This window comes from Rhodnius prolixus, unplaced genomic scaffold (genome assembly GCF_049639745.1).
Source record: "Rhodnius prolixus isolate KJV_2025 unplaced genomic scaffold, Rpr scaffold_13, whole genome shotgun sequence".
Classification (NCBI taxonomy): domain Eukaryota; kingdom Metazoa; phylum Arthropoda; class Insecta; order Hemiptera; family Reduviidae; genus Rhodnius; species Rhodnius prolixus.
Window position 1 is genome coordinate 6,758,184 of NW_027411583.1, and position 20,937 is coordinate 6,779,120.

The following is a 20,937-nucleotide window of genomic DNA, read 5'->3' on the forward strand; positions in this document are numbered from 1 at the left end:
CTCGTTTATTTATTTGGCGGCTGATTTCATCCCACAAATGTTCTATTGGGTTAAGGTCTGGCAATTGTGGAGGGGTGTTTAGGCGCCAGTGTATTATTTAAAAGCCATTCCCGAGTTTTTAGTGCGGTATGTTTCGGGTCATTGTCTTGTTGGAAGACAAACGTTCCCTCCAACCCTAATTTTTTTGAATTTTCTTTTAAATTGCGTCTTAATATATCCACATACACATATTGGTCCATCATACCATTTATTAGATCTAACTTGCCCACTCCTTTAGCACTCATGCACCCCACACCAGAATGTTGCCTCCCCCATGCTTAAAAGTAGGCTTCATATTTTTCATTTTCATAGCTTCATTTCTTTTTCGCCACACTTTTTGTCGTCAATCAGACCCACATACATTGAATTTCGACTCATCTGAAAAGATTACGGTTTCCCAGAAACTAGAAGGCTTAGAAACATATTCTTTCGCGAAATCCAATCGGCGGTTACTATTTATTTTATTGATTAAAGGTTTTTTCCTCGGGACTCGACCGCAATAATCGTATTCATGTAATTTATTTCTAATTGTCTGCGGTGTTACGCTTACACATAACCACTTGATAATTCTTGACTGATTTTTTGAGCGCTTGTCCTGGGTTCTTCTCGAACAGACTTCAGAATTTGCCGTTTATGAAAGGAATTAAGTTTTGGTGGCCGTCCACTGCGTGGCCTACTAATCACATTTCCGTACTTTTTAATTATATTATGCACCGTTGAAGGGTTTTTTTGAACTATCTTCCCTATTTCTCGAATACTTTTCTTTCATTTCGCAACGTCACAATAAGTTCTCGAATTGGTCTGGGAACTTCCATATTAGTGGTTAAATATGTACTAATTAGATTATTTATTCACAAAACTGACTGTAGTGGTTTCTACAATACAATAGAGAACTTTGAAACTTTATTCAATCGTTTTTCTGTTTGTTATCTTAATGTTTTTACATATTTATACAGCTGTTCACAGACTTTTTTTGCATTCGTTTGGGGTGTTGTTTTGTTAAACATTTAATTGTGATATTCCTGCTGAACAAAAATAAAAGATTGAATATAAAATGAAAAACTCTGGTTTCTCTCTATCGAATAGTATATTTCATTTGAAAATAAAAGAAGTTTCTAATAAGATAATAATAAAAGTAATAAAATTTAGGTTAGTGTTCACAGACTTTTTTGGCCCAGTGTATGTGAATTGCTTGTTATAGTTTTTAAGAATGTTAAATTTTGTATCGTCATTAAATTTCCTGAAAATGAAGTAACTGATATACCATGTTAAAACATAATAGCCGAAAAAAAAATCCTTTAGGTAAAGTGGTTTTTACAACTGACCTACTTTTATGAACATTTCACTTCTCTAAAATATTTTGTAGAAGAAGCTAACCTAAAGGTGTAAAGATGTAACCATTTTGCAGCGCTTTGTCAAATAGTGCCACTAGGAAAGTCTCTTTAAATAAATGTTTTAACAGATAAATATTTATTTTTAATAAAATTAGATTAATTCTAAGAAAATTGGAAAAGCTAGATAATATTTTTAGTAAAGGGATAGGAATGTAATAGAAATAATCTCGAATTAGAATTAAATTAAAAAGTTATAAATTTTAAATACATTTGTTTTGAATTTTCTGCCATTTTACATGTTAGTGTTTGCTTGTCGCACCCCATTTATTAGTAGGAGTGTGTTAGAGTGAGATTCAACAATTTCGAAGTGTATTCCATTATGTTCTATAGATGGAATTGCACTTCAAATATTCGTTCAATTCACTATTGAGTACTCACACATTTTGATTTAAAAAAAACACAGTTAACGAATCAATTGAACCAATGGAAGTTTTTTCTGAAAATTGATTGCACTATTAATTAATTGTACGCCTCGATATGACTAATTCCTGATCCAATTTCGCTCCCAATATTCTCTTTCTAGCAATAAGAGAAAGTGAGGCATATTTCATTTCTCATTAATGAAATAAACAATTATAAAAACAAAAACAAAACAACAAACCGTCGAGAATTAGCTCTACGGAATGTACAAGCTCTACGAGTATAGACGTAATCCATGATACTGTGGAATGGAATACATTAATAATACAGATACTTTCTTTAATTTTATCGTTTCTGAATTGCAATTATTTTACCAAATCTGATTCATCAACACTAGAATAGTCTGGGCAAAATTAATAGCAGGTAAAAGCTTGCAGCACCCTCAGAGTGTCATTTAGTCCAGTACCTTTTTAATGAGCAAGAGAAATAAAGTTCACAATGGTATTAAAGGGCTCTCAGACCCTTTTTCCCCTGTATGTTTATTTTTTTATTTTATTTTATTTTTTTCGGCGTATCGACATCTTGGTGTATGTTTATTATTGATAGAAATACTACGTTCATTTTTCCACGGGAAGTAATGGAAGCTAGTTTATTGTAGTAGCAATAGTAGCAAAACTGGACCACAAGTGACCATTTTTCATCAAAATGTCACATGGACTATAAAAGAAAATATTCTTCAAAAATAATATCTTTTTGCTACATTTACTTAACTTACAATAAATTTCTGTATAATAGCCGCACATTACGAAGTTTTAAATCATAGGCCAGTGTATCAATCCAAAAAAACTGCAATTATTGTTAGGTTACCATTTTCGCGTTATGCATAAAGCTGCATTGCTTAATAAAACAAAAACGTTTGGAAGATTTTTTTTTTCTTAGCTCTAGATAGAGCACAATCAGATTTTCTGGCAGTACTAGCCACTCTCGGGTGCTGAGACTATCCATTACGGATAGTTGACATAAATAAACAACATTTTTCAAAATAATAATAGGCCAACCAGTGGTACCTATATGACTATCCGTGTTGTTCATCAATTGAAACAGATGTGCTTAAAAAAAATAATAACTTCAGATGAAACTCTGTACAGCAGGGATAATATTTACGTTTAATTTCAATTTAAATGAGACAAAGAAAACATTTACCAAACAAGTAAAAATAAACAAATTTTAAAATATTATTTAAGCAAAAATTGAGATTACTAAACAAAAAAAAAGAAAAGATTTTTGTGAGCTTATAAAAACATTTTTTGGTTTTAAAATGGCCGAACCGATGCCAGAAATTTTGTCATTTTAATGTTAGTATATTCAAAAAAGGCAATAACGACAGATAATCGTTACTCAGATTCTACATGCGCAAAATTTATTAGTAAATTTTCTTCCTGTTAACTAAAATATATCTGCTGAGGACATCAGTGGCTCTAATCAATTTTGTTTTCTTTCTTGTAGTGGGACAGTTATGCGCAACGTTTTGGCTTCCACACACACCTTGCTCAGCAAGGCGGGACGGTGAGCCTTGGTTTCCTTGTTAGCTTCCTCACACTTGTTTTTGTTCATTAGGTTATCATCCGGGTGCCGTAGTGGCTTTCAATTCTAATTAAATTTTAACGTGATATTTTATTTTGAAACGGTATTTACAGTGAACTCTCAAAAATTGAAAACCTTTACAGCAGTACATTTTCTAATAAGACTTAAAAGAAATGAAATGTTATAAAAGCTTCAATTCAATATGTGCATAGCTGTGGAGATAAGTAGAAGAAAAAAAATAGCATTTATATCCGGGCATTATTTAAGAGCAACATGGATGAGTTAGATGAAAATTTGCAGATATAATTTTTAATCATTATAAATACTAGCGAACTGAGAGCAAGCCGTGGGCTTTTCACGACCCAGTCATTCTTCCATCCTTGCGGTTTACAATGGCAAAATAGGAAATGCGAATAAAGAAAGTCTGCCAAAAAGTGGGGATAGAGAGGACGATAGGCTGTGAAAGGAGAGGAAAGGATTAAGTGTGAAAGTGAATTCAAGTGAAGAACTGTTGAGAGCTAATGTAGAGGAAACCCCGAAGAGTGGTTACGAAGCGGACAGCCGGGCTGAGAAAAGGGACGCCGGAGAAGGTTCTGGATATAACTATATTCCTATTCTATCCATCCTTATACTTTTCCCTTGCTCCTGCTACCTCCGCTGCTGTTCCAAGTGTCTCTTAAATAAATCCATTGTACGCATACATCAAATTTAGATTATACTTTGTTTGGAATTTCTTCTACGTGCTTGGGAATATTGCCAAAACTCTCTCTCTCTTCCACCCTTGCATATTATATATATATGTATATATACACTCTGAACCCTATTTGCTGTTTGTTTTTTAAAATAAACAATGTACATATTTATTCATTTTCTTCCGGTGTATAACAGTGTCCTGAGAGCTTCAAGATCCATTTCGTCCCACTACTGGTGCCAGGCGTGTCTCTATAGCTATCCGACCAGTCCAAGATCTCTTAAGAAATCCTTGATGTCTAAATCTTTTGGATAATGGCCATCACAATCAGTCACGGGATGTATTGCAAGTTTCCTCCAAGAATCTGTAGACGCCATCACGTTCCAGGTTTAGCAGCTTCTTCAGGTGTCCGCTAGCTTGAATAGACATTACCCTAAAGAGGAATGTCATCAGTTTTTAGAATTTATTTTTATTTAGGCCGGAGCTCGCCTTAGATCTGCGCTGATAAATCAGCAGTTGCCTCAGACCGGGGAGGCTAGAGCCCGGCGCGTAGTACTGCAGAGCTTATTCTCCCTCTTCAACCCAAGGATTAAGGATTCCCCTTCCCTTCAAGTATTTGGACGCCAGGATGTCGGCCGTATCATTTCCTTATACACTCCAACATGCCCTGGCACACAAAATAGGGTACCTGTTATTGAAATAGACTGTTATAGTTCAAAACTATGGATTCACTCTCATGGACAAAGTTGAAATTAACATAATAAACAAAATCCAATGCTTGGACTGGAAATAGAATTCCTTACAACAAAGCTTTGTGGACTTAACACTACCATGTTAGGTATTATAATGGAATAAAAGTGATTAAAGGGAGAAAGAGAGAGCAGAGAATACGAAAATAAATTGAGAATCTAAGAAAGATTGGATAGTTAGGTTAAGGAGAGGTATTCAGTGTGGGGTAGGAGAACTCTAAGAGAATAAGTGTGAAGGAGCACGCACATGTCGCACACTTGCCAAAACTCTATTCTTGCAGATGGCAACCAGCCCCCTTGGTTGAAAGGGCCCTCTCCACACATGTACAACCACCACAAACAAAACTAAAGCCCTTTTGTTGAATTTCTCAGCAAATAAAAAAAAAGAAAAATAGTACAAAAAAACTTTACCACTTGTCTTTTTATCCACAAAACTTGGGTCATTTATTTAAAAAAAAAAGTCAGAAAGAAAGTAAGGTAAACTAAGTTTTATACTTTCTTAACTGAAAATATAAGAAAGCGTTTTTTTTTATTCGACGAAAAATTATTATTTCTTTGAAAGACTAATGAAAAACTGTTGGAAACATTCACAGGACGCTCTCTTACTACTAATTTTAAAGAATCTAACTTAAACATTTTCTTTAAACATGGAATGTTTACTAGGTGTTACGAAGCTAGGATTACCATAACGGTATAATAACAACAGTCCTAGCTTCTCTTTTATTTAATAATAGAACTTTTGTTAAAGAGTTGGTGCATTTCAAGTTGGTTTTCAATGCGCAATTATCACAATTGTACTCTATTCAGCAGCACAATTGGAACTATAGAGTACCCTCCTTTAATAATAATAATACAAAAATTCTGCATGATGATAATACACCACTACATATTTCGCATAAAAACGGCTCTAAATGAGCTGGAGTTTTATTCTCGTCGAGTTTAGGGGGTCGATCTCACCCTTCGGTCTACCAAGTCTCATTCAAGGGGATAAAAATTAGACTATTTACGAACAGGTCAAAGTGGGTTGGGTTGAATTTGCTTTAATGCTTAGCTTCCCAAGAACATAAGTGCATTCCTGGCCCCCTAGAGAAATTGCATTACTGACATAGAGTGCTTTACCCCTTTAAAGAATAACCAATTAAACATACTTTTTCTTGCTTACGGACTCAGTTCTTACAAAGTATTTATTTCTCATTAAAGATAGGACCTGTGTATGAAACTTTAGATTACATTCCCCTCTGGCCATTCTTATCAATTTTTCTGGCATAAAGTTATAAATCAAAACATATGCACTTGTCTACTAACTGGGAAGTTAAAAGAAAATCTTTTTTTGTTTCAAAAACTTAAAATAAAATAAGATGAGTATACTTCCTAACAATCTAGTTCTACGGAAAACTGAACAGAATATCAAATTTGAACAATCTATGATTTTTACAAGTTTTGGTTATGCTGACATCAACACAATCACACACATGCAAACCATTTGTGGAAACCACTTCTTCTTCGTTACTCAAGACGCCTTTAAAAAAGATAAAGCCTAAATCAAAAATCTGCCTGTGTTCCACTTACAAGAGTTAAGTTAAAGAAAATAAGCCTTTAAAAAAGGTAAAGCCTAAATCAAAAATCTGCCTGTGTTCCACTTACAAGAGTTAAGTTAAAGAAAATATAACAATCAGACTAGATATTTTTAATGAATTGATTTACTTTATATGAAGAGTATTATAATCTTTACAAAGCATCTGCTAAGTTTGCTTTTATATCCGATTACTACAGCTACAGGAAGTATTACTTTCGTATTGTATTGATTCCCACATACCCAATAAGATCAGGAAAGTTTTATTTTGAGAAAACTACAACAAAAGATTTAGAAAAGTTATCTTCCATATGGTTATAAACTTTAACTTTTGGACATTTATTTATCCTGAATGTGATTCTCTATTTAATGCTGGTTATGGCATAAAATAAATTTGTTTTTTATAATAATTCTTTCTTTTTAAATAATAAACTCAGTCGTAAATCCAGACAATAAAATTATGTTTTTTCTACTATTTTAATAAGCCTAAAAAATATTCGTAATGTAATAAAAGCGTTAAGCATGGTGGTACTTACCAAAATTGTATGGTAAAAAAGTAGATATTCATTCACATTATGTGATGCTTCGAAGCGAATTTTTCTTTTTCATTCTCATTTCTTTTGTTAATAATTAAATTCCTAAGAAAAATAAAATATTAGTAAATATAATAAAAATTCTAGATATTTTCTATTATGGTTCATGACAATTTGCAAAAGATAAAGTTGAACATTTTATTTATGAATACTTTGACAAATTTTCCGTAACAAACCAGTCACCAAAACAATGGTTACCAGGTAGATGACAGGTTTTGAAAAGATGCCAAAAATTAATAAAAAAAAGTTAGGACAACGAAATCTGGTATTGACACTTAAATCCATGATCACTTAAAAAAAAGTATATATTTTCTGTGAATGAAAAGTGAAAACATCCACTTCAAAAAAAGTCATCATCAAAAAACTTAATCTCAAACTAAACGAACACCTTCCCTTTTTTTTGACGTAAACCAGATCCACATTTCTGAATTTCATATGACAGCACATTAATGTCAAATTAGTCGTAAAAATGAACTAAATTCTCACAAACCTTTAAACAAAAAAAGTATGCATAAACTTCAGTAGAAAATCTTATATTAACAAATAAATTTTAAAGTTTCCAGTACGCAAATCATATGAAGAAAAAGGAATTGGAATAAAAAATTATGAATACTTAATTAAGCAACTTTATATTGCTATATTGTAATTACTAGGCACTGTAATAATACTGTAATAGCGTTGAATTTGGGTTGAATGTCCGTCATAGGCTGCTTATTTCTGTGAAATTATGGTCCATTATTTAAAAGAGGATTGCCGAGGATGTGGGTGTATTTTGTATTCGTCATAGCATTAATATTTACATTTGTAGTACCTCTTAGCATGCCCATGTTAACTGGACATTAAGAAAAAAATTAAAAATACTTACAAAATAGGCCAAATTTTATGGGTTGTTGAGATATCCCGCTTTAGTAAAACAAGTATACAACTTGGTCGAATAGTTAAAACTAAACTCAATTGTTGGAGGAGACGATCTTCGCGTTCATTACTTTACCAGAGAGGTCGACTTTTTTTCATGGTTTTAGATTGGATAACATTAGGTTTACCTCCTCGGCAAGGTTCTTGATGCAGACAACCTTTTCCTTATAAAGGCGGCCAGCTGAGAATAAACTAGCTGTTCGAAACATCACGGAAGTTCAATGTCTTTACTTTCTCTCAAAAATCTGGACAGACTTTTATTACTTAAAATCTTTACAGAAATTAATCACAAAGGGTTAATGTAAATAAACTGTAAGAGTTTTAAACCAATTTGTTTGTTTCTTCTGAGGGATGCAATTTGGTGGAAGTAGTAGGTCAAATATAAAAATAATAAAGTCAGTAATATAAATATACCTTTTTCATGAACCAGAATAAAATTATTTTCAATTTTAATACGTTGGTAGATGTTATAAAAATAATATTTCAAAAACTTTTATCCCTCTACAATGTCTTGATAGAATAATAGATCACTTCAGAATTTTTAATAAATGTAAAGTGGGGAATTAAAATATAAATTTTAAAGCAAGAAATTAATGCCTTTTTAAAAAAAATTGTATTTGAAAATATTTAAAAGTTTTTAACAATAAGCCCTGGATCAGAATTTATTATTATTTTTTTAAACTCATTTATCTTTATTTGATTCTATTAACGCTTTGATAATGTTAGTTAAAAGAAAAACTACAACCTAAGGGAGACGTGGATTTCCTAGTTTTTCATTTACCGTTCACACTTATTGAAACAGATGGGGGTTTCAGCAGTTTCAGTAATACCTTACTAACTCCCAATAGGGTCTTTTTTATACACCTTTAGGGCGGAGCCGTTTTTGTCTTTTTCCTATTTCCCTCCTCCTAAATTTTCTATTAAACAGTTTAGTTATTTGTCTAGAGTCATTTGTCTGTCTGTGAATGTTATTTCACAAAGCTTTTGGGCCATTTTTAATCATCTAATAAATCTCATTTTAATTGCCACATTACATTTTGATGTTGCCGATACTGACTCAAATTTTTATTTATCTCACTTTAAATATTTACTACATAATCAGTGAAAGAGGCGAGAGGTCTTTTAAGGGTTGATGCATTTGTACTTTCAAAAAAAGTTACGGCGTAGGTCCACTCTCATTTATTACTCTAAGCTGAAATACTTATTTTATTTAATTTTATCCGTTCTAACATAAATGCTTTTCCTAAATATAGTAGGCTAGCACGACCAAATCCTCTCCGAATCGGGGAAATTTTGCGAGCTTTGAAACAACGGCATCATCCTATACAAACCTAGCTCATTTTCGACATTTATTATTTGCTTCATAAGTTGGCTGTACGTTCTTTTACGACCTTGTCCAATTCAATAAATCATTTCTTTCTTTGGTACGAACTGTGTTTCTCTTTAAAACAGTTTTTAGATCGATTTCTAGTCACCTAGCCTCTTTTTTTTCAACTTTTCGTCCAACTTCATAAAGATTCTGCATGTTTGACATTCCATCAATGTAATCTTGATTTAAAATCACATCAATGACAAGATCTGGCTCGCCGTACAATCATTTATTTAACATGTACCTGGTTAATTATTATTAAAAAGAAAAAAATAACTTGCGGGGAAAAATTAAAGAGACATTCCTACAGGAATTTTGAAATCTCCGCAGGCATCCCATCCCTTTAACACAAACCCTTCTTTAAAGTAACAAGCAAAACCTCCCATGAATGACAAAGGCCTTCCAATTGTATACATGCGCAACTTTTTGAGTTACCCACAGCTATGTCCGAGCTCAGCACCAAACACTCGCAATCTGTCACTCCAAGGTAGCCTTTATGAACCCTCTTGGAATCTTAAATAGCCTCGCGCTTGGTTTCTCCCCGAAAACGAATAATAAAACCAAGTAAATGGCATTAATTTTTTTTATCATTAAAAAAAAAATCTCAAGAATTACTTAATGTTACTTCGTCTGGAAGAAGTAAAGCCTGATAATAAATTCCTTCCCAACAGTTTTCAGTGATAATAAAGGGAAAAATAAAATTCAAGAGGGCATGCATTTTTCAAAGAATGAGAAAATAACCATTACTTTTACCTTTTTTAGATGGAAATAAAATCCTCCTAAAAGTATCCTTTGGCACATTATGATCTCGTCGGCAGGTAATAGATTATCTGGCTTGGAAAAGTTTTAACAAACAAACCAAAAATTATTATCTTTAAAAGTTCTTTTTAAATCTAGGATATCCAAATCGTAAAATTATCTTTAGCTTATAAAAATAAAATAAAAAACATTTAGTTTTCTGAATGGCCATTATTTCTTCAGTCCAAAATGGCCAACCTAGATGGTACAATCCCCTCTACCGTCCAGAACCATCTACCAAACATCGGCTCAAAGTTACGTAATAGCAAGCATTCCAGGCTAGAAACTTTAAATTATGAATCGATTCCCTTTTACCCCCAGATATTTCTTCAGAATTTGGAAATGGAGAGATCATCTACTTCCCGCAAAACACAAATCTTGGAGATTATCGGATGTGAGCACACCTAATCTTAAATGATCTAAGTGCTCAACGCCTAAAACCTCCTTTATTATATACTTGCCTAAGAAAATAGCGCTTAGCGTCGCTATACGCAAACCGGCTATGAAAACAAGGGCTAAGTTTATTACATAGAATTAGATTTTCATTTTTACAATCATAAGTCATGTTACTGGCTCCGAAAAACTTTCGTTGGCGTAGTTGAAGAATGAAAAAGAATTAAACTCATGTTTTTGTACATACCTATTCAATCTAAATAAAAAACTGTATTTCTTACGTTTTGATTTTTATCAGAGCAATTTAAAATTCTTCATAGTTTTAGTCTGTGGCCTACATATTATTTGTTAAAGATATTACTCTAATACATTCCTATATTCTCTAAAACACCAAAGTGTTTTCATATGACCTACAAATTTCCTGGCAAAATGTAGTCAACTTCCTAAACAAATTCAGTGGACTAGTCATTCTACTACTATCTTACAGAGACTGTTGAAATAATAATGTCTTTTAATTCATAAAATAAAAAAGTTCTTAAAAACAAAAATATATGACTAAAAGTTTCTTAAGTAATTATTAACCTTTTAAAAATATATAAATAAATGATGAGAAATACAAAAAATAAAAGTGAGATGGAATTTTAAACAGCAATTTGGAAGAACTTAGGAAAGATAATGAAACTCCCAGAGGTATTGTGCAAATCGCGAAAAATGTAATAAAAAAGCTGGATATATTCAAGTCCCACTTCACTTTCATTGTTCTCATTATTGAAGTCTTATACGGCGGATTTGGTTTAGGAGTTTAGTGTGAAAGAAGATTTAAATAGTTTTGAAATCCTAACTGATTCTTCCTACACTGTGTCTGCACTGAAATAATTATAATTGAACATTTAGAAGCTATATATAGTGTTCTTTTAAGTAAGGGAATTATTTATACATATATATTCGCAAAACCATAATTTTGAATTTCCGCTTAGAATACTTAAATTGAAATTCTAAGGACCTCAAACCTAGAATGTCCCGATGTATGAGGGAACTGGGTTGTTGGAAAAATTGATTCTGCTTGTTGAAAAGTGCCTGGGGCTTGGAACTAAGGAGAGGTAAAAATCCTAGAGTTCAGACGTAAACTCAGGCCTGACACATGAGGACCAAATATCATCGACATTATTTAAAATTACATTAGGTGCTATTAAGTAGAATATGGAGTCAACTAATCTAACTGAGAACACTGAATGTTGCAAATAATAGCTTCCGCCAATAAGTGGTAATACAGGCAAAATTGCAGCATGAGCTTAAGTTAGCCTTTCTAGAGCTGAACATGACTCCTATAGGAAAAACATTTGTATGGTTAATACAAGGAAACAAAGAATTTTGGGGAAACTTCGGATGGGGAGTATTCTTTTGAAAGAGTTAAGACATTTATATACTATATATTTGGGGAAAACCTCGACTTTTAACCTCTTATAAAAGAGGTGAGAAAATTGCACCGGTAATAGAAGTCTCTGAGAGTTGTAGCCGTATTTAGAAGTAAACGTTTATCTCTAGCAGTAGAAAGAGTTTACTAATTCTGAAGTACTGGTATTATAACGAAGACGGAGATTGTTCAGAAGAGAAAATAAATGTTAGAATATTTGTAAAGAAGCAATTTGGCTTTTGTTGCAATTTATTGTTCGGACGAATCAAAAGCTCTTAGTACAGTTCGATTGCCGGGTATGGTAGAACCTTAATCTAGAGGCGATTGCTGGTACAGATGGAGAAACGAGGGGCCCCAGAAAAGCTTTATAGGCATTTTGGGGAGTAAGAGACTTAGCGGAAGGCCTTTATGTAAAGGGTTACAGAATATATAGGACTATTTGTAAACTTTTGGTCAGCAGATATGTTGAATATAAGAAATAGATGCAACTAGGTGGACAGCTGTTGTAGCTGTCGCTTGATTGTTATGATCCAATAGTTAATATTAATTTAGGTAAACATTATGAGAAGTAGACTTAAAACCTAAATAAATGTCACAAATAGAGATCAATTAAAAGAAGAAAGTAGGTACTTACAAATGCTAAGAAATGTTGGTTTCAGTAATAATTGCTGGCATTATTTCTAAGTATGCAGTGGACAGATAAAGATATCAATATGAATTAAAAACAATAGTAGGTAAAGTAAAGAATAACTTTTTCCAATACATTCAAGTACCAACTCAACGCAACTAGACACGAACAAGAACAGCTGCAAGACTTGCAGTGTTGCTACCTTAAAATTTCAAAACAGTTCAATATTAAGCCAGGAGTAGAAATGGTAATAAACCGCTTATGACGACAATAGCACACTATTTAAAAAGAAAAAGAATGCCATATTTTTTATTTTCTTGAAGAACTTACTAAACTGAAAAAAATATTTTGATGTTTTTATAGGGGCAATCCAGATTTTTTCAAGGGCTTTGGTTTAGGAAGTTAATGCTTTCCTTTTTCCTTTTTTTTGGGATTCTTTCAGCTAGGAAAAAACTCCATCTTTTTTTTAGTACATTGTTTCAACAGATAAATTTTGCAAAATAATCTAGGCACATGACCCATGAAATCCAATATAACAATTAACAAACACTAACAATAAAGTAATTGGTTTAAGCTTATGACTATAAGTAATCGGACAGCACCAAGAAAGAACGGGGAGCCACAGTAAGAAAATGTAAACAGGATAAAGCATTTCTGAAAGAGCTGATGATTCTGAGGCAATAAGAGCAGAATAGCAATTCCAAAATCTTAATTTATTCGCTTAATAAAAAAGCCAATGCTAGATTGTACATGTTGTGTCCATCTACTTGGTAAAATAAGAAGTAAAAACCACGGGAAAAAGTTGAACTTTTCTCCCAATTTCACTAGATGATTGCTGTTCTATATTTAATAGTTTATGTTAAAGCCTAGGGCTACCCAGAACATTTTAAGACGATTAGTTTAAAAAACAAGAACTAAAACAATTCGAAAAAGCAGAAAATGTCTCCATCACTGGAATACTGCTGTTTTCTTATTGGACAATAAATAACAAGGCTAATTTTAGATTGTACATAAGCAGTCGATCTAGTTTCAAAAATAAGAAGGAAAAATCATTGGAGGAACTGGAAATTTTCTCCTAATGCACAGGAATGCTGCTCATTCTGTAATTCATCGTTGATATTAAGGTCAATGCTACATTGTTTAGGTGTGGTCGATCTATTTTGAAAAACAAGAAGTAAAAACTATGGAAAAAAGTGGAAATAGTCTCCTAATTTCTGTGGATAGATGCTGTTTCTGCATTTGATAGTTAATATTAAGGGCAATGCTGGGTTGTACATATTGGGTCGATTTATTTTGAAAAACAAGAAGTAAAAACCATGGAAAAAAGTGGAAATAGTCTCCTAATTTCTGTGGATAGATGCTGTACCTGCATTTGATAGTTAATATTAAGGGCAATGCTGGGTTGTACATATTGGGTCGATCTATTTTGAAAAACAAGAAGTAAAAACCATGGAAAAAAGTGGAAATAGTCTCCTAATTTCTGTGGATAGATGCTGTACCTGCATTTGATAGTTAATATTGAGGGCAACACTAGGTTGTACTAGGCCGGGTCGATCTATTTTGAAAAACAAGAAGTAAAAACCATTGAAACGGTTTATCTTTCTTTCTACTTTCTATGGAATTCTGTTGTTTTTGTTTTTAATGTTAATAATAATGCCTATTATAATTATAGATTGAATATAATGGGACGATCTATTTTGAAGAAGAAGAATAAAGAACAATCGGAATAATTATTTATGTTTTCCTAATTACACTATAATGCACCTGTTTCTGCATTTGATATAATATTAAGGCTAATGCCAAGTTGTACATTTTTTGCCGATCTTTTTTGATAAAGGAGAAGTAAAAACAATTGGGAAAAGCAGAAATAGTTTCCTAGTTTCGCTGGAATGCTGGAGTTTGCGAATTTGATAGTTAATTATTAGGGTTATGCTAGATTGTACGTGTGGGTTCGACCTATTTTCTAGAACGAGAAGCAAAAGCCATTGGAAAAAGCAGAAATTATTTTCTAATTTTCCAAGAATTCTACAGCTTCTGTATTCGATATTTGATAATTAGGCCTGCAATATATTGTACAGGTAGGTCTATTTTAAAAAACAGGCAGTGAAAACCATTGGAAAAAGCGGAAATAGTCTTCTAATTTCGCTGGAATGCTGTAATTTCTGAATTTGATAGTTAATATTAATGCCAAAGGCAGGATAGTATGTGTGGGGTCTTACCATTGTGGGAACTGATACCTGGATGGCCGCCGTTCAAGAAATCAAGCCAGGGTATGTGGCGCTGACGCTAAGTCAATGTTCATACTTATTAAACATATATCCTTTATACTAACTGTACTTCCTGTACTGTTGTAAACTTTTTAAATAAAGAGAGAGAGAGAGAGAGAGAGAAAGAGAGAGAGAGATTTTTTATTATACTAAAATATCTGAGATATACACAATTATATAAAATAAAAGTTTTTAGAATACTATGCCATAACTCAAGGATTAAGTTAATGAAAATCATTGAATAACAAGAGATCTGATATTGAATTAATTTATGGCATATCTAGAAAGTGGGGAATGAAGTGGATGTTATCAAAGATTCAATTATTAAATAGAAATAAATCGATGCCCCACATTCATTATCCATTTTGTATGATCAGATAAACCTCTTTGTAGTATCCGAACTGTAAATACAAGGTAGGTCCGTGAGTGTGGTAGGGATTAAGATTTCCTTCTGTCAGAAAGCCCAACATTTACAGTTACAACTACTAATGGCTACTAGAATCCTAGTATATACTATGTAGCTTTCTTTCAGCATACCCAGAATTTTTATCTCTTCCTTTATAAGATTATCTGTCGTTATTAACTACTTCTTTTATTTGTAAACATTTCTCTTACTACCTTATTTTATTAGTTCACTGTTTGTTTGTTTATTTTTATTTCTCTGAACAACTTTTGGTTATTTAGATACTCACAAATGCCATTTTTTTTAAAAAAAATTGAGTTATTGCTGGAAAAACAAGCTTTAGAAGCCATTAAATTTGAGAAAATGTTTGAAGCTTAAGATCTGTATCTAACTAACGAAACATCTCTAATAAGAAATTTGCTAAAAACTCAAATTTTATTCTTAGAAAACAATTTAGGAACCAAATAAGTTCATAAATATTAAAGCGGAGGTTTTGAGAGCACTCTGTAAATCTATAGTGATGAGATTTTTCACCAAAATGGCTCCAGTAATTTTCTATAACATTGTTTGGACTTTTCACATCCCTTCCATTTACTTAAAGCTGACCTGCAATAGATTCTACATATTAGGTAGGTCTATTTTAAAAATACAAGTAGTGAAAACCATTGGAAAAAGCGGAAATAGTCTTCTAATTTCGCTGGAATGCTGCAGTTTCTGAATTTGATAGTTAATATTAATGCTAATGCGGGATAGTATGTGTAGGGTCTATCTACATTGTAAAACCATTGGGGGAACTGGAACCTGGATGGCCGCCGTTCAAGAAATCAAGCCAGGGTGTGTGCGCTGAAGCTAAGTCAGTGTTCATACTTATTGAACATACATATAGTATATATATCCTTGCTAATTCTGTACAAATATTTGTTAAGTCACCAGATTAATAAAATCTTTCGCAGCCACCTAAAATAAATCATTGTAACTTTTCGATTCACATTTTTTTCTTGCAATATTACTTGATAAAATAACTATTATTAGATGAGAAGGTGGTAATATGGGACGGTCTTTTTTTTACCTTGCTTATTTTGAACACTACAGAATTTAAAATCTACTCTGAAGTAAAATCATAGACATACATTATTTGTCTTTGTAAATTTGGAGTCCTGAGTGGATCACAGCAAGGAGTCTGGAGTTACACTGAAAAAGTCTGTCGTGGGTTTTCAGAAAGTGTGGTGGTAATATAGGAGACACATAATCATTATATTTAATGTTCTCGTTTCTCCATGAATTGTAAAAATAAGCCTTATATATGCCACAAAACTATATTTTACACAATTATCGTAAATTAAGGATAAAAATTAGGGTGTAATCAGTTTTCTTAGAGAAATGTCAATTATTCTTTGAAATGATCTTTTTAGGCCCTTTATATTAGTACCCTGTGCAAAAAAAAAAAAATTATAAGACACTAGTTTCGTCCTCAGGGCCACTTTTCACACTTGTCCGGCAGACGATTAACGAGGTTCTTATATATGGGGCAACGCTGTCCCATAATACCACCTTACACCGCGTACAATATAACCTCATTTTTTTCCCAATATACATTCATATTTGAAATCCACAATATTGGCATTTAAAACTCTCTACTTTCTACATTTTTAATGTCTAAGGGAAATTATTCTAACTTTCCTTGGTATTAACCAAAAGGAAAGGAAAATCAACCTTAAGAAAACTTTTTAGCATTGACAAAATCAACACGGTCCTCTTTTGAACAAAGCTGCCACTCGATTGGACGCGCTGCATTTTGCAGCAGACAAAGCCTACCCCAAAAGTGTAGTAAGGCACCAAAAACTAACAGATAGCACTACTGGTTTCACAAAAACAAGGGGTGTCCCGAATTCCAATCCCGTCCCATATAACCACCTTCTCCTCTACATGTACAATCGCCCAGAGATTATAAAATAAAATAAAAAAATGATTATTTAAAAATGGTAAAACACGTTCACAGATTGCCAGATGCGAAAATTTTCCTGTGTTAACTCCGCTTTCAAAGCTCTAACTCGAATACAATGCTTCCCGTTTTTAAGCGACAGGATAAAGTGAACAAAAAAGAAAAAAAATTATTAGCCTAGTAAATTAACAACTTAGGTGAGGTTATTTTTTAAATTTAAGACCTTTTTAAAACTGACTACAGTTTCTGTATCAACATAATCCCAGCACTGTCTACAACCACGTCCTTTACATTTCTGGGCAACATTTTAATCTCTCTTCCTGGCTGATTTTGTATCTTCTGTTTTTTTATCGCGTGTAAATCTGATTTACAGTTTTACAATTCTAAGCAGTATTAAAGCTTTTTTTTCTCTCTCTCTTTTGTCGTGGAATAATCAACAGCATTTTATTAACAATTAGATTTGTGAAAGTTTGTGCAGTGTTTAGCCATTTATCATTCAAATACATGAGTATTAAATTTAATCTCGCAATCCCTTTCTAGCTTTTGGAGCGATTTAATACAATGCTCCATTGATTCTGATCTTTTGCAGGGATCTGTGCATTTACTTTAAATTAGATAAATTATGCATGCAAATTTTCATGCCACGAAATTCTTCATTAAATCAACTATCAAAAAACAAATGATATCTTATGGCAATTTTTGTAGTTATTACTTTTAAGATACCAGTTCAATAAATCTTATACAGGCATCTAAAACAAATCATTAATACAAATAAAACTAGAATGTACAACTGGATTGCATTACAAAATTTAATTTATTTTTAGGAAATATTTGTTTTTGGCGCAGAGTTTAGAGAAAATTACCAACTTTAAACGTCAAAGATATTTTTTAGTAGTAAGCTTCAATGGCAGAAATTTTAGGAAATTAGAAATACAAGTTTACTAATAATGTACTTACTAATAAATTATTCAGAATTATTCAGAAAAATGTAGCCTTAAGACACGATTACATACATAACAGAAACTTAGTCCGTCCGTTGTCTGCATTCTACACAACGTTCTCCCTATTTAGTCTGAAGGCGGTCTTCTAGGTAAAGCTGGAAGGTCCCAGATTCTTTATTCAAAGTATCGATTTCTCTATAACGCAAATCCTTTATATTCAGAAGAAATATCCGGCAAGTGTAGGAGCTGGTTTTCCTCTTTCTGTTAAACTTACACTTCAACAGGGCCACTAACGTCCTTCTTCGAATAATGACGTGGGAAAGTTTTCGCCGTAATATTAACTACCAAATGCAAAAACAACTGCATTAGGAAACAAAAACCACTATTTCCAATCATTTTTACTTCTTGTATTTCTCAATATGTCGACCCTACATATACATTCTAGCATTGGCCTTAATATTAACTATCAAATGCATAAACAACTGCATTCTACTGAATTGGGAGACAAGAACCACTATTTCCAATCGTTTTTACTTCTCGTATTTGAAAATAGGACGACCCTACATGTACACTCTAGCATTGGCCTTAATATTAACTATCAAATACATAAACAACCACATTACACTGAATTAGCAGACTAGAACCAGTTTTTCCAATCGTTTTTACTTCTTGCGTTTCTCATTAGGTCGACCCAACATGTACAATCAAGCATTGGCCTTAATATTAACTATCAAATACATAAACAACTGCATTCTACTGAATTGGGAGACAAGAACCACTTTTTCCAATCGTTTTTACTTCTCGTATTTGAAAATGGGACAACCCTACATGTACACTTTAGCATTGGCCTTAATATTAACTATCAAATACATAAACAACCGCATTACACTGAATTGGGAGACAAGAAACACTTTTTCCAGTCGTTTTTACTTCTTGTATTTGAAAATAAGACGACCCTACATGTACACTCTAGCATTGGCCTTAATATTAACTATCAAATACATTAACAACTGCATTCTACTGAATTGGGAGACAAGAACCACTTTTTCCAGTAGTTTTTACTTCTTGTATTTGAAAATAGGACGATCCTACATGTACACTTTAGCATTGGCCTTAATATTAATTATCAAATGCATAAACAACTGCATTCTACTGAATTGGGAGACAAGAACCACTTTTTCCAATCGTTTTTACTTCTCGTATTTGAAAATAGGACGACCCTACATGTACATTCTAACATTCACCTTAATATTAACTATCAAATGCATAAACAACTGCATTCTACTGAATTGGGAGACAAGAACCACTTTTTCCAATCGTTTTTACTTCTCGTATTTGAAAATAGGACGACCCTCCATGTACACTTTAGCATTGGCCTTAATGTTAACTATCAAATACATAAACAACCGCATTACACTGAATTGGGAGACAAGAACCACTTTTTCCAGTCGTTTTTACTTCTTGTATTTGAAAATAGGACGATCCTACATTTACACTTTAGCATTGGCCTTAATATTAACTCTCAAATGCATAAACAACTGCATTCTACAGAATTGGGAGACAAGAACCACTTTTTCCAATTGCTTTTACTTCTCGTATTTGAAAATAGGACGACTCTACATGTACACTTTAGCATTGGCCTTAATATTAACTATCAAATGCATAAACAACTGCATTCTACAGAATTGGGAGACAAGAACCACTTTTTCCAATCGTTTTTACTTCTCGTATTTGAAAATAGGACGACCCTACATGTACACTTTTGCATTGGCCTTAATATTAACTATCAAATACATAAACAACCGCATTACACTGAATTGGGAGACAAGAACCACTTTTTCCAGTCGTTTTTACTTCTTGTATTTGAAAATAGGACGATCCTACATGTACACTTTAGCATTGGCCTTAATATTAACTATCAAATACATTAACAACTGCATTCTACTGAATTGGGAGACAAGAACCACTTTTTCCAGTAGTTTTTACTTCTTGTATTTGAAAATAGGACGACCCTACATGTACACTTTAACATTGGCTTTAATATTAACTGTCAAATACATAAACAACCGCATTACACTGAATTGGGAGACAAGAACCACTTTTTCCAATCGTTTTTACTTCTCGTATTTGCAAATAGGACGACCCTACATGTACACTTTTGCATTGGCCTTAATATTAACTATCAAATACATAAACAACCGCATTACACTGAATTGGGAGACAAGAACCACTTTTTCCAGTCGTTTTTACTTCTTGTATTTGAAAATAGGACGATCCTACATGTACATTCTAACATTGACCTTAATATTAACTATCAAATACATAAACAACTGCATTCTACTGAATTGGGAGACAAGAACCACTTTTTCCAATCGTTTTTACTTCTCGTATTTGAAAATAGGACGACCCTACATGTACACTTTAGCATTGGCTTTAATATTAACTATCAAATACATAAACAACCGCATTACACTGAATTGGGAGACAAGAACCACTTTTTCCAGCCGTTTTTACTTCTCGTATTTGAAAATAGGACGACCCTACATGTACACTTTAGCATTGGCCTTAATATTAACTATCAAATACATAAACAACCGCATTACACTGAATTGGGAGACAAGAACCACTTTTTCCAGTCGTTTTTACTTCTTGTATTTGAAAATAGGACGACCCTACATGTACACTCTAGCATTGGCCTTAATATTAACTATCAAATACATAAACAACCGTATTACACTGAATTAGCAGACTAGAACCACTTTTTCCAATCGTTTTTACTTTTTGCGTTTCTCATTAGGTCGACCCAACATGTACAATCAAGCATTGGCCTTAATATTAACTACCAAATACAGAAACAACCGCATTCTACTGAATTGGAAGAGAA